At 46.9% G+C, this 14,814-nt stretch overlaps 1 protein-coding gene across 1 annotated transcript in view; it reads right to left on the minus strand.

Annotated features, from left to right (window-relative positions):
* The window catches only part of SPRING1 (SREBF pathway regulator in golgi 1), a 127,846-nt gene that overhangs the window by 80,737 nt on the left and 32,295 nt on the right, over positions 1-14,814 (minus strand). The gene's annotated exons all lie outside the window — the stretch shown is intronic.

The raw sequence follows: 14,814 nt of genomic DNA on the forward strand, positions 1-14,814 counted from the left end.
AGGGGACTGTCCAGTTCACCTTCACTGGTGGGGTTACATGGATGGGGTTGGAGGGTGAAGAGGATAAAGGGGAGGCCTGACTGGCAGCCAAAAGGAAAACATAACCACACCCCCCCCACACACACACACAACCCCCAAGTGGTAGCAAACAGGATGGACCGGTGGCCACGAGCCAAGACCTCTGGGTTCACACTTGACTCTGGGTTGGTGGCAAAGCAGTCAGGCTTCCCTTTGCCGGAACGAGGCAGATTATGGGAAGAGGCACCAGCATTCTTAAAATTGCCCTGTCCTCACAGACCTAAAATTAGCAAGACTGTTTACACTGCTGGATATGGATGCTGAACTTCATATTAGTAAATAATGTAATAATGATCCAGGGCTCCAACGTCTGAACTGCAGTTACCTTTGCCTATGGCAGCTGACAATGCATTTAATAGGCTGTAATTATCACTAATTAGGTCACTGTCCTTTGTATTCAGGGATGGCTGATATTGTACCTGTACCTGGCAAAGAGCACCAAAGAATGAACCATATAATCTTTTTATTTAAACAACTTTTTGAGATATCGTTCGCATTCCATACAACTCAGTGGTTTTTGGTACATTCACAGGGTTGTGCAACCATCACCACAATCTAATTTTAGAACATTTTTGCCTCCCCTAAAAGAAACCCTGTACCAAGAGCAGTTAGTCCTGAGTTCCCCTTCCCTCCACCCCCTGGAAACCACGAATCTCCTTTCTGTTTCTACAGCTTGCTTATTCTATACCTTTCATATAAATAGAATCATACAATGTTATCTTTCGGGATTGGCTTTCACTTGGCATCATATTTTCAAGGTTCATCCACGTTGGAGCATCTACCTGTGCCACGTCATTCATTTTCATTGCCAAATATTATTCCATTGTATGGGTATGTTGCATTTTGTTTATTGATTCATCAGCTGATGGACATTTGAGCTGTTTCCACCTTTGAGCTATTATGAATAATGCTGCTGTGAATGTTGGCACGCTCAACCAAGTAACGTCTAAAATTGCAGTTGCACTGATTATCCCACAACTTCAAACCCTGCATATCTTTCTTCTAACCTAAAAGTGTATGAAAACACACTATGCTTTCCATCTTATCTTTTCCTAAAAGGCAGTTTTGTGTGAAGGGATCATGGCAGCCTATGAGTTGGAATAGTGGAATCTGTGAAGAGACAACACCTGAATGATTTGGAAAAACAAAACTGCTTAGCTAGGCAATGCTTCCTATGTGACAACTTTGCAATGTGCGTGAATTTGCACATCTGTACGCTTATGAGACAGGCCATATGCAAAAGGTGCAAACCTGGGGCCCCGAGGCCAAATTCATCCCCACAGGCATGCTGTGTTGGATAAAATTATTGTATCCAACATTTTAAAAATATGATAAAAATCTTGATTTCTGCTTTCTCTTGAAAATGTAGGACCTCTAGCCTCACAAGTACTTGCCTTTCAGATGGGGTCACCCTATTGCAGTTGCCAAGACCCCCCGGTTCCCTTTTGTCTCCCTGGCTCTGAGGCCAGGCTCAGCTGTCATGGATCATTTACATGCACTGTTGTTTTTATGATGCTAGAGAACCATCTCTCTGCAGCCAGGCCTCCACCAAACATGAGAAAATCTAGCTGAGCAAACTTCAAGACAAATGGAGAAAGCATATTTCTTTATGGAGAAAAAGATTATTCCTTTGTGATTTAATATGCACAATCATATATGTATGATTTATATAAATAGTATGTATCACTCCTGTCTGATGCCTGTCTGTCCTCTATAGGCGCTAGAGTCTGCAACCCTAAGCCTGCAGTCTTTTTTTTTTTTTTTTTTTTTAATATATTTTTCGCTGTGCTGGGTCCTCGTTGCTGCACGCGGGCTTTCTCTAGTTGCGGTGAGCAGGGGCTACTCTTCGTTGCAGTGTGCAGGCTTCTCATTGTGGTGGCTTCTCTTGTTGCAGAGCACGCGCTCTAGGCACGCGGGTTTCAATAGTTGTGGCACACGGGCTCAGCAGTTGTGGCTCACGGGCTCTAGAGCGCAGGCTCAGTAGTTGTGGCACATGGGCTTAGCTGCTCCGTGGCATGTGGGATCTTCCCGGACCAGGGCTTGAACCCTTGTCCCCTGCATTGGCCAGCGGATTCTTAACCACTGCGCCACCAGGGAAGTCCCAAGTCTACAGTCTTTTCATATGTGTTTGTGGCATCTCTCCTATCTGAGCGTATCTCCTAGGTTCTCTGAGGACCATCCCTCTAATTTCTTTTTGTATCCACCGCCCCTGAGACTATCAACCTCCTAGGGAACTATCAACCAAAGATGACTTGATATATAACAGGCTGCCAATTCCAATGAAATCTTTGAAGATGATAACAGGTGCATTCATTAAGCACTTGCTGTATGCCTGGCTCTGTTCTAAGCTCCTTAGGTACTCAGGTACTCAGGTTTTCACCTACCCCATGACAAACAAGGTAAGTGAGTTGTCCAAAGTCAACCAGTAAATGGTGGAGCTGGGATTTGAAGTTAGGCAGTCAGATTCTGGAACCTACCCTCTTGACTACTCGTCTAGATGGCTATTCTAGATTGATTTTTCTTGGGTGTGAGGTCTCTTTTTTAACCAAGTGAGAGAAACTGAAGCACGGAAGTGGCCCAAGTCTCACCCAGGATCAAATCAAGCCTGAGTGCCCAGGACTTTCTTCCACGTGAACCATAAGTGAATTCCCTGGTCAGTTCCTTGTAGGTACCTGATTCTGCTTTATAGAGACCTTCCCATTCTGAGCCCATCTTTATTTTCTCAAATGTCAGAGGTTTGGGGATAGTGGTAGATAACTTTTTGGCAGGTATAAGAACGCATTCAGAAAAAAAAAGCTTAGAAGCTGCCTTTTCTCATTAAGAGTTAAAAAATAAAAAAGCCATGTCCCACAAGGAGATGAATTGTAATTTTTACAACTTCAACTGATTACAGGCTAAGACATATGAATAGTAGCAGAGAGTGGCTGAGAGTTTCAACTTTCCATCCACAGAGCTCGTTGGGGTTCATCAAGTGCAATCACACCCATTTCTCCCTTTACTCTAGAAACCTCTTGAAATAGCTCCTGGGTTAAGTATTGTGATCACCCATCTTCTCTTCACAGATGGGGACAGTGTGGCTCAGAGACATGGAGGGATGCACTCAACAACCCAAGGTCACAATGCACCAAATGAGCAGCAGCTTGGGGGTCAGAATTAGTTGATTCCATACAACGTGACAATTATCAGCTTGTGCCAGGGCCTCAGAGCAGCACTGAGAATATACGGAGACAGATAAGATGCACTTCTCTCCCTATGACGATAAGGCCTGTGTTTGGTTCAGATATGCACCCCAGAGGAGTCCCTGTTCCTCCAGGTGCCCAGAGGGCTGACCACTCTGGGTTTCCGGCAGCCCCTGGGGGCTGAGGCCCCAGCGTGCTGTGGCGCTGGCCCGCCCTTTGGAAATTCTCCCACCCGATCCAGCCTTCTGCTAGTGGTCCCCCCACAATCCGGTGAAGCCTGGTCACCAAGGAGTCCAAACAGGTTCCCCTCAAAGCCAAAAACTGAGCCAGACCCCTATATCACTCCTTACACCAAAATAAATTCCAAACACACTAGCGTTCAATTTAAAAATTAAAGCCATAAAAAGGCTAAGGAGAAAAAAATTGGTCATTAAAAAAATATATAATTGTGGAGAGGAAAAGGCAAACACAAAACCTAATAGCCATATAGAAAAGATTAATATATCTAACTACATAAAAATTAAAATCTCCTCCATGGTGGAAAAAAAATACAAACGCAAACAATAAACTAGAAAAATATTCGTAACACATTTATTTAGTATTCAAAGAGCTCTTATATATCTCTATTATAAAAGACAAAGTCAAAACACAAAATGTGCAAAGGACACGGAAAACCAGTTCATAAAAGAAATATAAATGGTCAAATAAACACATGAAAAAATGTGCTCATAATGCATGCACGTTACAATGAGCCAGTTTTTCAGCACGAATATTGTCAAAGATGAAACAGGTTGATAACGCCCAGGGAGGGTGAGGATATGGGGCTGGTACTTTCACACATTCTTGGGGAGAGTAAACCGGTGCAGATATTTGGAGCACAATTTAACAATATCTCTGAAATGTAAAGTGTGCATGCCTGGTGACTAGCAAGCCCACTTTAGTAATTTATTCTACAGTACATTGGCTCTAGCACTGCAAGGTGTACATACAAGGAAGTTCCAGCAGCAGCACTATCTGTAGGTGAACATTAGACAAAACCCAAACATCTATCAACAGGCAAATGATGAAGTAACTGAAGTTAAGCATCCAGCCATGTAAAATAACTAAGTCTATACGTGTTGATCTGGAAAGATCTCCAAGGTATGCTGATATCCCCAAAAAAGCAAGACTCGAACACCTTCAGACTGGCCCTGACTACCAGTGGTATCGCCTCTCTTGCATTATTTCAATTCCAGCCCAACAGTCAGGGCTAATTTACTAACTGAATGACCCTGGGTGAGTCACTCAATCTCTCTGTGCCCCAGTTTCCTCCAAGTGAATGGGGACTATAAGCACTTGCCCCTGTCAAAGGATTCAGTGGGATCATACATGAAGCACTTAGATGAATTTGGGGCAGTTGGTAAGCACTATCTAAATACTGGAATTTTTTTAATTACCATGAAGCGAAAGAGCAAGAGATAGAACGGTGCAGATAGCACTCTTCGTAGCTTTTGTACTTACGGGAAAAGCAGACATCACATGTGCGAAGTATGAGCTTGCACATGCGTAAACGCAAGAAGATGGTGACATTGGAAGAAAACAGAGAAACGGGGGACAGCAGTGGGAGAGGGACTTTTCACAGTAAAACCCTTTTTAATGTTGACCCATGTACATGTATTAGCTGTTCAGAAATAGACAAAATTAAAAATTAAAAAAGGTTACATGTAAATACATATCCTTATACCTGAATAGAAAATTTCAGGAAAGCTATACAAGAAATTGTTAACAGTGCTTACATCTGGGGAATGAGATGAGCTGGAAGACGACTTTTACTTTTATTTCTCTTTTTATACCACATCATTATATTTTTTAATCTCAGATGCCTATGTGAGCTTTATAGCAAAGAACAAAAAGACATACCCAAGCCAAAAAAGATAAAGAACAGAAAAAGGCTCTCTTTTCACATCACTTATGAGACTTGTCCTCCCCAATGGTCTAGTTCTTTCAGCTGAGCAGCCAGCCATCCTGGAGGCTGGGCAAGAAGCTGGATGGGCAGGACTTGAATCTGACGGCCGGTCAAGGTTCTGGGCAGAGTCTGGCATAGGGTATTTCACCCATCCCATCTCCCATTGGTAACGGAATCAATATCCACTTAAAAACCCGTGGTGGCTTCCCACTGCCTACAGGAAAAAGTCCAAACTCTATAACACAGCATGAAAAGTCCTTTGCAATCCATCCCCCTAACCTCTCCAGCTTCATCCTCCACGTTCGAGTCATACCACGCAGTGTGGCACTGGGGGAAAGCATGGCGGGCACGAGGGACAGGCAGGGCTGGGGAGAAATCTTAGTTCTCCACACATTAGTCTTAACCTCTGCTGAGCAATACAGTCTCCCCCCAGCATCATCTGAAAAACAGGGATAATACCACCTACTCCGTGCAGGACGTTGGAGGATTTAACAAGAAAGCAGTTAGCATACTGTTCGGTATATAATCGAATGATGCTATTTGATGGCTTTAGCACTTTTTTTGTTACTGCTTCTGGTTTTGGTAGAAGCTCTGCCTTCCATCCCCTGATCTCCTTCCTCCTCTTCTGCCTGGCAAACTTCTCATGAAGCCTTTCCTGACTCCCTCTCTGACTTCCCTTAGTATTAATTCACTTGCCCATGGTGATACTCACCACTTTGTATTATAATTATGTTACCCAGGGCATGAGCGGTGTCTTATGTATCACTTAGTACAGATCTGGGCAGAGTAGGTGCTCAGTAAATATTTTCTGAACGAATACATTTCATCACCTACCCTCAGTGAACCTCTGGACACCACCTTTACCACGTTCATCTTAAGAAGGGGATTAACTGAGAAAAGGAAAATAGGCTTCCAATTCAAGAAAGCAGACAAGGGCTGCAGTCATCTCCCCATGGCCAGTCTTTTGTCTCAAAGAAAGTTGCACAGACCTTTACCATGGGTTTCTTAATGCTTTTCCATTTCTCACTTCTCAGACTTCCCTTTAATGTTTACCTGTTTGCATACAATGTGACCCCTGGGCACCATAACACTGCCTTCTCTTTCAAATGAAATGTTTATGACAAATGGAGAAGCAACCCAACCATTTTGCTTTCCAATTACAGATGCACTAGCGCACCAGCACCTGAGAAATATCAACCTTGTTCTCTTCCTGTCTTCGACCCCGGAAAATGTCAGAACAGATGTTTCTAAACTGTGTATAAAAATAAACAAAGCCATAATGAAGGGTCCCTGGCTGGCTCCCACATGCCCAGCGTCAGCCTGGAGTGTGGTTCAATGGCTGTGGTAGAAATGCAAGAAAGGAAAAGAGAGCTGGGTGGAGAGAGGGGGGTCTCAGCGCCCTGAGCTGAGGGGCGGACACTCTCTGATGCCTGCCTGGGGGGGCAGGGGCGCGGGGGGAGGCTTGGCAGGATTTGGATCCTTGCGTGACTCTGGGATCTGAGTCCCCTCTGTCAAATCGAGTACTTTGTAGCATAGATTCTAGGGCTGGTGAAAGGAATGAGAGAATGGGGGAGTGGAGGAAGGAGGGTGCAGGTGAGGACAAAGAAGCTGCATTTATCCAGCAGCTCCTATGTGCCTAGTGCCATGCTGGGGACGTTTGTATATACGATCTCATTTCATCCTGATGTCCCTTCTGGGAGATGGGCATTCCCATTCTTCAGATAAGGAAACTGAGTCCAAAGAGGGGCACTCAGTCAGAATGCCACCCAGCTCCATGGGGCTCCAATCCCAGCCCTTGCACTACCCCCAGCAACAGACTGGGGCAGGCCCTCGCCCTCTACAAGGAGGGAGCACTTGCCCTTTGGGTGCCCATGAGCTTTAGCTGGTGGAAGCCAGTGACTCCCTCTTTCCTCTGCCCAGGCAGCCCTGGCCTTCCTTCAGGCAAGAGGAAAGCCGCCTAGAGAAGCCACATCCTAGGGTAGGGGAGAAGGTTGTACTGCCCTCTAGCATTCGACGGACCCCACACACCTCTGCATCTCTTATGGCAGCTCTTTCCCTTTAAAGCTGCCCCAGATATCCATTTTAATCAGATTTTGACTTAATAATAATGGAGAAGCACCCTTGTCATCCACCCTGTCACCCATCCAGAATTGTAGGGGTGGCCCTGGCCCAGCAGTGATAATGCACATAAAGAGGTCACGTGTGCAGATACCCAGGGAAGTCCTTAACGGCCCTGGGCACTCAGAGTCACTGGAATTAGATTCCAGGGCTCTCTTTCTTTTAAATGGCACATCCATCAACTTTAGTACAGCAGAGGCTCTGATCCCAAGCACATCTTTGCTGAAACACAGTGTTCTGAGCAGGTAAACACTGCCCCTAACCTTTAAAGACACAATGACTCACCCACAAAACACGGGCAGGAATTCCACATTTGCTTGGGGCGGGGAGTGGGGGGGGGATGGAGGAAGGGGAGTCCTCTGATGGGGAAAAACCAAGGTTTATGCATAATTGATGCAAGATGTCAGTTTTTGGATCAGATGAAAGATTTTCTGGTCTTTATCCTGCTTAAGAGAATTTATAAATTTCTTTTTATCGAGTAAGTGCTCAGCAATCAGAAAAGAATCCAATTCCAGATAAGCCCATGCTTTAAAACAGAATCTTAGGCACCCCCTCTCCCCCCACCCCAACAAGGGATGGATCCCAGTTTCAGAACACTCATATTGGCTCTGCAACTTTCTGGAAATTTCCCTGACCCTTGTTTGCCTCGGTTTCTCCTACTGTAAAATGGAGCCACGCGAGCTCCCGTTAGTGATGAGGTTTGAGATATAAAGCTCTTAAAGGTTTCAAGAATCCTGGGCTTAGAATTCTCATTACAAAAGCTCGTTTCACCTTCAAAGCACTAGAGCATTAACTAGATCTGCGTAATTACATTGCAGAGGAATGCCTTGCATTTATTTCGCCTGAATGTGACAGAAATTGGGGTGGTCACCTGTCAAAAATGTTCCTGTGACCGAGAGATAGATACATAAACTTTCAATCTTATCTGATTATCAATGAAGGTTTTGTGTGGGTTTTTTTTTTTTAAGGTCTAAATATTGGGTGCATGATAAAAAGAACAGTTCCTTTTTGCAATATGCCAGCTGTCAAGGGTTTCCAGGCAAGATATTATTTCTTATAAATAGATATGGACAATAGATAATGTCTCTATTAATATCACTGAAATGTGGTCCTTTCCTGCAGCTCACCCGAGACGGGACAACAGTGTATTAAGAGGCAGATGCCAGACGAGAGACTTTTTTCTTGTGACAGTTTGAGCTCCCGTGCCGCAATTAACTTTTTCTCCCCCTCCCTCTCTTCCTTCATCTCATGCAATGCGGTTCAGTAAAAGAGGGCCTGTATTTTCCTCTTGCTGATGGAAGTTGATTAGCAGTCAGGTGGAGTGATGCTCAGGGGACAACACAGCGGATTAATTAAATCACTTCTACTGGCTAAGTGGTGACACTTTGATTTATAGCAGAGCTCACTCAACCAGACAGCAGCTTTTCTTGCATGCCGAAGGAGAGAAGGGCCACACTGGCCACTGGTTGGAGGCCAAGGGCTTTGCAAACTTTAAAGACAAGCATCCTAGTCATTACAGCAGAGGCCCCCCGCTGGGCTCTTTTCTCCAGGGCAGGGGGACCTGCAGGCTCAGGAGAGGAGCTGGAAAGAATGGAGCTGCCGAGGCAGGCCAGCAATCTAACAAAAAGCCAGGGGATCCGTTTTAGAACACGAAGAACTCTATCACACCCCTGCAGAAAGCAGGTTTGAAATGGCTCAGTGCAGTCTTCTCTAGGTCTGTCTCTACCAGGAGGGTTCGTTAGCATCGCACCTCAGTTTGCCCTAAAGACACAGCCCTACGACAGTTCTGTCAAACTGATTCAGGGGGGCTTGTGACTATTTTCCATCACAGCACGGGGTCTTCTCAGTGAGGAGCCCTCAGACCAAATGCACACAATAGCTGTGCTCCTGGTGGTATGTTTTATGTTGTGAGCTGGATACATCTTGTGGCTAATCTTGTTTTACTCCTTGCTTGGGCTGCTAGGAAGCTCAGAGGTGACCATGCAGCCCAAACCGCAGCCCCTCACACATGCCCCTGTGTATGAATGCCTTATGGACTGCATGCAGAAGTCTCTCCCAACTCTCCCTTTACGCAGAACACGTCTGTTTATCTTAAAGTGTTTGGGGGAAAGCTGCCTCCAATTCCCTTAGGAACAAGGTCATATAGGATAGCTGTCAAAACCCTAGACTTCACACATATTAAGCAGACTCTAGTTCTCTGATAACCTGTATTGGAGAAGGGTGCCTGTTAAGACACAAAGTCCTGGGTCCTACTGCAGACTTTCTGAACCGGAATAGGTCAAGACAGGGCCCAGGAACCTCCTAAGCAATCCTGGAATGTTTGAGAACTATAGTTTTAGAGTGAGACATTCCCCAAACCAAATCTCAGCCCCACCAATTAACAGCAAGTCACCTCAAGCAAGCCCCTTCATCTCTCCAGGTTCCCTTTCCTCAACCATAAAATGGCATTGGTGAGAATTAAATTCGATGTCTGTAGGTAGGCAAACACCTCACGTGGCCGGCTGGAAACTGTAAGATTCAATACGTGGGAGGCGACCCAAGTGGCCGTCAACTGATGAATGGATAAGCAAATGTAGTATATAAAGAAATGAAATATTATTCAGTTATGAAAAGAAAGTTCTGAAACCTGCCACAACAGGGATGAATCTTGACGACAATATGCTCAGTGAAAGAAATCAGACACTAAGGAATAAATATTGCATGATTCCACTTACATGAGGTACCTAGAGAAGTCAAAGCCATAGAGACAGAAAGTAGAAAGGTGGTTGCCAAGGCCTGGCGGGGAGGGGAGTGAGTGTTTAATGGGTACAGTTTCAGTTTGGGAAAATGCAAAGAGTTCAGGAGCTGGATGGTGGTGAAAACTGCACAACGATATGAATGTACTTCGTGACACTGAACTGTGCATTGAGAAATGGTTAAAATGGTAAATTCTATATTAGGTATATTTTATCACAATAAAAAAATAAAATAAATGATAGATATTGTTACCCTCCCACCACCAACAAACCAAGTGTATTTTGGACCCCCCCCCCATTTCCTGCCTTGCTCCCTCGGATCCTCTACAATCAATTTAGAAACAAAGCATCTGGTTGAGGGGTGGGAGGAAGGAGAGCCAATGAGGAATGGGAAAGAAATGACAGTATCCAGCCTCTCATTGCTTTTTCTTTAACCCAGGAGTCCCCAAAGTCTCCAAGATGCCAGAGAACGCTCATCCCAACTGTGAAGGAAGCTGATGCAACATCAAATATTAAAAGGGTGGGTAGAGGAACTGGCATAGCTTTCCATATAAATGAATCTACTAACATATATGAAGATTGCTTTTAAAATTCAAATATAATTATTTTTTAAAAGGCATCCTGTGAGCTCTGTCTCTCTCCCAACGCTGACACTTCTGGGCCCCTGTCATGCTCCAGTGAGGCGCCTGTTGGCAGCCATCCCAAAGCACTTTGTAACATGCCCTCCAGATCCTAAGTGAAAACTGATCAAAGAATTGGCACCGGCAAAGACAAGACTGAAATCAGCTCTCAAAGGGGTGGGGCTGAGCTATTGTCCCTCTTTGTGGGAACAGCTGCTTAACGGGGAATTGGAGCGGCGTGATTATAATATGCAGACGGGCCCCTCTGTTAACAGAAGCCGGCTTAAAGTACTCCGGGGGCCTCCACCTTGCGTTTTGGCAAAGGGCTCTGCGAGGATGCTGTGTCAAACCTTTTTGAAAATGTCTCCTTGACACGGAGGGTGAGTGAGGGCGCCGGTGAATCTCATTACAGCCCCACGCCTCCCTCTGCTGTTCCCCTGCTCCCTTTTCTTGGCTGCTGCCGAGGCGGAGCTGCACGGCGGGGGCGGGGGGAGTCATCCTGGCCCCAGTTTTAATCAGGACAGAGGAAATGCGGGAAAGGAGAGGACCTAGGAGCCCAGCTCCTGAGCCCCATGAGGGAGGGTATTTGTCAGTCTGTGGATTTGCAGATTCCCCGGGGCAGGGGGCAGGAAGATGGAGTGAGTTTCACCCAAGTTCTTATAAATAATACGTCACTGGGAAATTCATCTTCATCGTGCTCAGCACCATCCCAACACTGGGGGCCTCAAGGAGCCCCGTGGACACCCCCGACCTCTGGTTTCGCAGGCCAGGGGAGGGGAGGAAAGCGATCCTTGAGGCGTTAGGCTCTTCCACATTCCTCATCTGACATAATCCTCCCCTTCACCAGAGGAGGAAACTGCACTTCAGGAAGGTTAAACCAATTTTACAGAGGTCTCCTAGGAGAAAGTGGTAAGACTAGGACACACCCCCAGTCTGTTTCACTCTAAGGCCTTTTGTTTGTGGGTTGGTTTTGTTTTTAATTGCACCCACCCTAAAAAAACCAATGCGTTTCTTTTCTAGGGGGAAAAGTTGGCTGCTCCCAAAATCCTGCCTGCCCCAGTTCGGAAGGATTTCACTGCCTCCTCCACCCATTGGCAGCTAAAAGGCCCCCTGGCCTCCGTCTCTGCAGTGACTGAGGAGGAGATGTGGAGGGAGAGGGGGGAAGCCGGGGAACAGTTTTAAAATGAATATATGCATGTGTCTCTCCTGCTAATCACTGGAATGCATTTTCAGGAGAGGTGAGCAGAGGGATTAGCTGCAGGACTCCCATTAATGTTAACTTTATTTCAGTAATGAGGTGCCAAGGCATGGAACAATCACGGTGGCTAATACGGTGTAATCACAGTGATGAGATACGCATGCTGGGAAGGGAGGGAGAGGGGGCGAGAGTCAGGAGGGGGAAGCTGCTTGCTAGTGGGGACGATGACACCAAAGAGGCAACAGGAGCCAAATTCGAGAGGAAAAGGGAAGAGGCAGGTGAACCCTGCTGAGGGCTGAGCTGGCTGAAGGAAGGCGCCGCTGGTAGGCAGGAAATAACAACAGCAACTCCTCAGTGAGGACTTACATTGGCCAGGCCAGGTGAGGAACCCTGCTCATTTCATGGCATCCTCAGGAGGAAACAGAGAACTGGGTATTATCCCCACTGTAGAGATGGGCAAACCGAGTTTTTAAAAAGTTAAGTCATTTGCCAAAGTCACGTGGCCAGTGGAGGAGTCTCAGTTTGAAGTCAGATTTCTCATAATTGCTACACTTTACAGTATGTCCCCTCCGCTATGAAGAGAGGGTGGGAGAAATAACATGCAAACGCCAGAAGCTAGAAGAGTAGCACCAGAAGGAGGAAGAAGTGGCTTTGCACATGGCCAACCCCCCCATGACGCTGATGCATGGCTGTGTTCGTAGGGCTCACCACACCCAACCAGAGCCATCCATCTGGATGTCTTGGTGATGCTGAGAGAGGGGGATGAAGGAAAGGAGGAGAATCGCTCTCATCAGCCAAGTTCCAGGTACCACCTGTAGCCAGGAAAGAAATCCTCAACACACGCACGAACAGAAGCTAGAATGTTCGCTGGCTCTCCAGACCACACAAACCCTTCAGTTCGAGAAATGTCTGCTGGCCAGAAACCATTTACTCTCAACAGAGCCTAGTGTCTCTTCAAGTGTGGTCTGCAGGCTCATCTGGGTGCCCCTGGAAAATGCACCTTATCCCCGGAATAAGCGCTTCCAGGGAGGGGCTCTGTAGCTGCCCTTCCACAGAGCCCTGGCTTAGGGTTCCCAAAGATTTCTCTGTGCTTTAAAGAGCTTGCAGATGTCCAAGGCACAGCATTTCGATGTCTATAACCAGTAAGACACACTCTGCCGGTCAGTCCTGCCCCAATCCATGACCCCATCACGTCACAGGTTGCTTAGAAGCATGCAGTTCATAACATTCAACACAATTACGGAGCACCTACTATGTCCCAAGCTCTATTCTATGCCCTGAGAATGTAGAAGGGGAAAAATCTAAGTCCTGTCTTCCTAAAGCTTGCATTCCAGTGAAGAAGACAAACAGGATGCCCTGTCGGAGAGCGCCGTGAAGAAAAACACTTGCAGGACAGCAGTGATTCTCAACCAGGGCGATGCTGCCTCTAAGGGACAGTGGGCAATGTGTGGAGACATTGTTGGTTGTCACAATTGGGTGGGGGGGTCCACTGTCATCTGGTGGGGAAGGGAGATGGATGCTGTTGAACATCTTATAATGCCCATGACAGCCCCCACTGCAAAGAATCGTCTGGCCCCAAATGTCACTAGCGTTGAGGCTGAGGACCCCTAGCGCAGAGAAGACAGAGATGTGCTCTTCAGGATAGGGGTGCGGGAAGGCCCCTGGAGAGGGACATTTGAGCAGAGACCCAGGGGAGTGAAGGACGTCTATGGGCAGAGGGGAGGCGCACACAGGGCACAGCACCTGGTTGGACTAGGGATTTCAGTGTAAGTGCGAGGGAGCCTGGGGGTTCCTGGCAAGATGCTGAGACGCTCTTGCTTACCTTTCCGGAGAGTCCCTCTGCCTATGGGGAGCAAAGGGGCACAGAAGGACCAGCTGGGAGGCTGCTAGCATCATCTAGGCCAGAAACGCAGGGGCTTGAACAAGAGCAGGAGAGGCGGGGTGGCAAGAAGTGGTCTGGTGCAGAACACGCCGTCAAGGTAGAGCCTTTGGGACTTGCTCATGGATTGGATGAGGGTGTGACAGAGGAGTCAAGAGTGATGCTTGGAGCCCACTTTCCACTAGGTCCCTGGTCCAAGTGCATCCCTGGAAAACATGACTCCATGCCCCCCTCCTCCCCTTAATCCAGTGTTTCTCAACTAGGATGACTGTCCCCTCCAGGGAACATTAGGCCGTGTCTGGAGACATTGTGGGCTGTCACCACTGGGAATGAGGGCTGCTACTGGCACCTAGTGGGTAGAGACCACGGATGCTACTCAGCGTCCTATAGTGCACAGCAGAGCCTCCCCACCTCCCACCTCAAAGAATCATCTGGCCCCAAATGTCAACAGTGGTGAGGCTGAGGAATCCCTCCCCATCCCTGCCCCCTGCCACATCCTCTCACACAGGGCCCGGCCCCACCAATTTAGCAGGACTTCATCAGAGCCTGGAGATTCCGAATCAATGCATGTCAGTGGCTAAGGTCCATATTAACTACATCTCACTTGCTTCTGATGGTGACACAGATCAGATGCTGCTGCTGTCGCCGCTGCCACCACATGAAACAAGAGTGTTGGAGAGCAAATTCATTATCCAGCTGTTAAGAGCGACAGCATATACATGTCTCTCTCAGACTGGGGGACCTGGGAGCCAGCCCTGCTGTATGACTAAGTGGCTGCCAGCCTCCTCCTCCCTGTAACCTTGACACGCCAGGGCAGGGCCTCCAACGCACAAGCTAAAAATCCAAAAGGCAACATCGGCGGCAACAAATGGATGGGTTAATTTGTTTCATGCCCCTGTCGCTAGCAGACTTTCATGGTTTAATATCCCAGCTGCTTGGAATCAGATTCGGCAGAAGGAAGAAAATGTGACGTCAATGTAGAGATCCGATTGTATTCAGTTGTGTTTGCTTAAAAACCGGTTTTGGGTCCGCTTGGACCTCTAGCAACAAGCTATCACACTT

The sequence above is a fragment of the Lagenorhynchus albirostris genome, chromosome 14 (genome assembly GCF_949774975.1).
Source record: "Lagenorhynchus albirostris chromosome 14, mLagAlb1.1, whole genome shotgun sequence".
Taxonomy (NCBI): Eukaryota; Metazoa; Chordata; class Mammalia; order Artiodactyla; family Delphinidae; genus Lagenorhynchus; species Lagenorhynchus albirostris.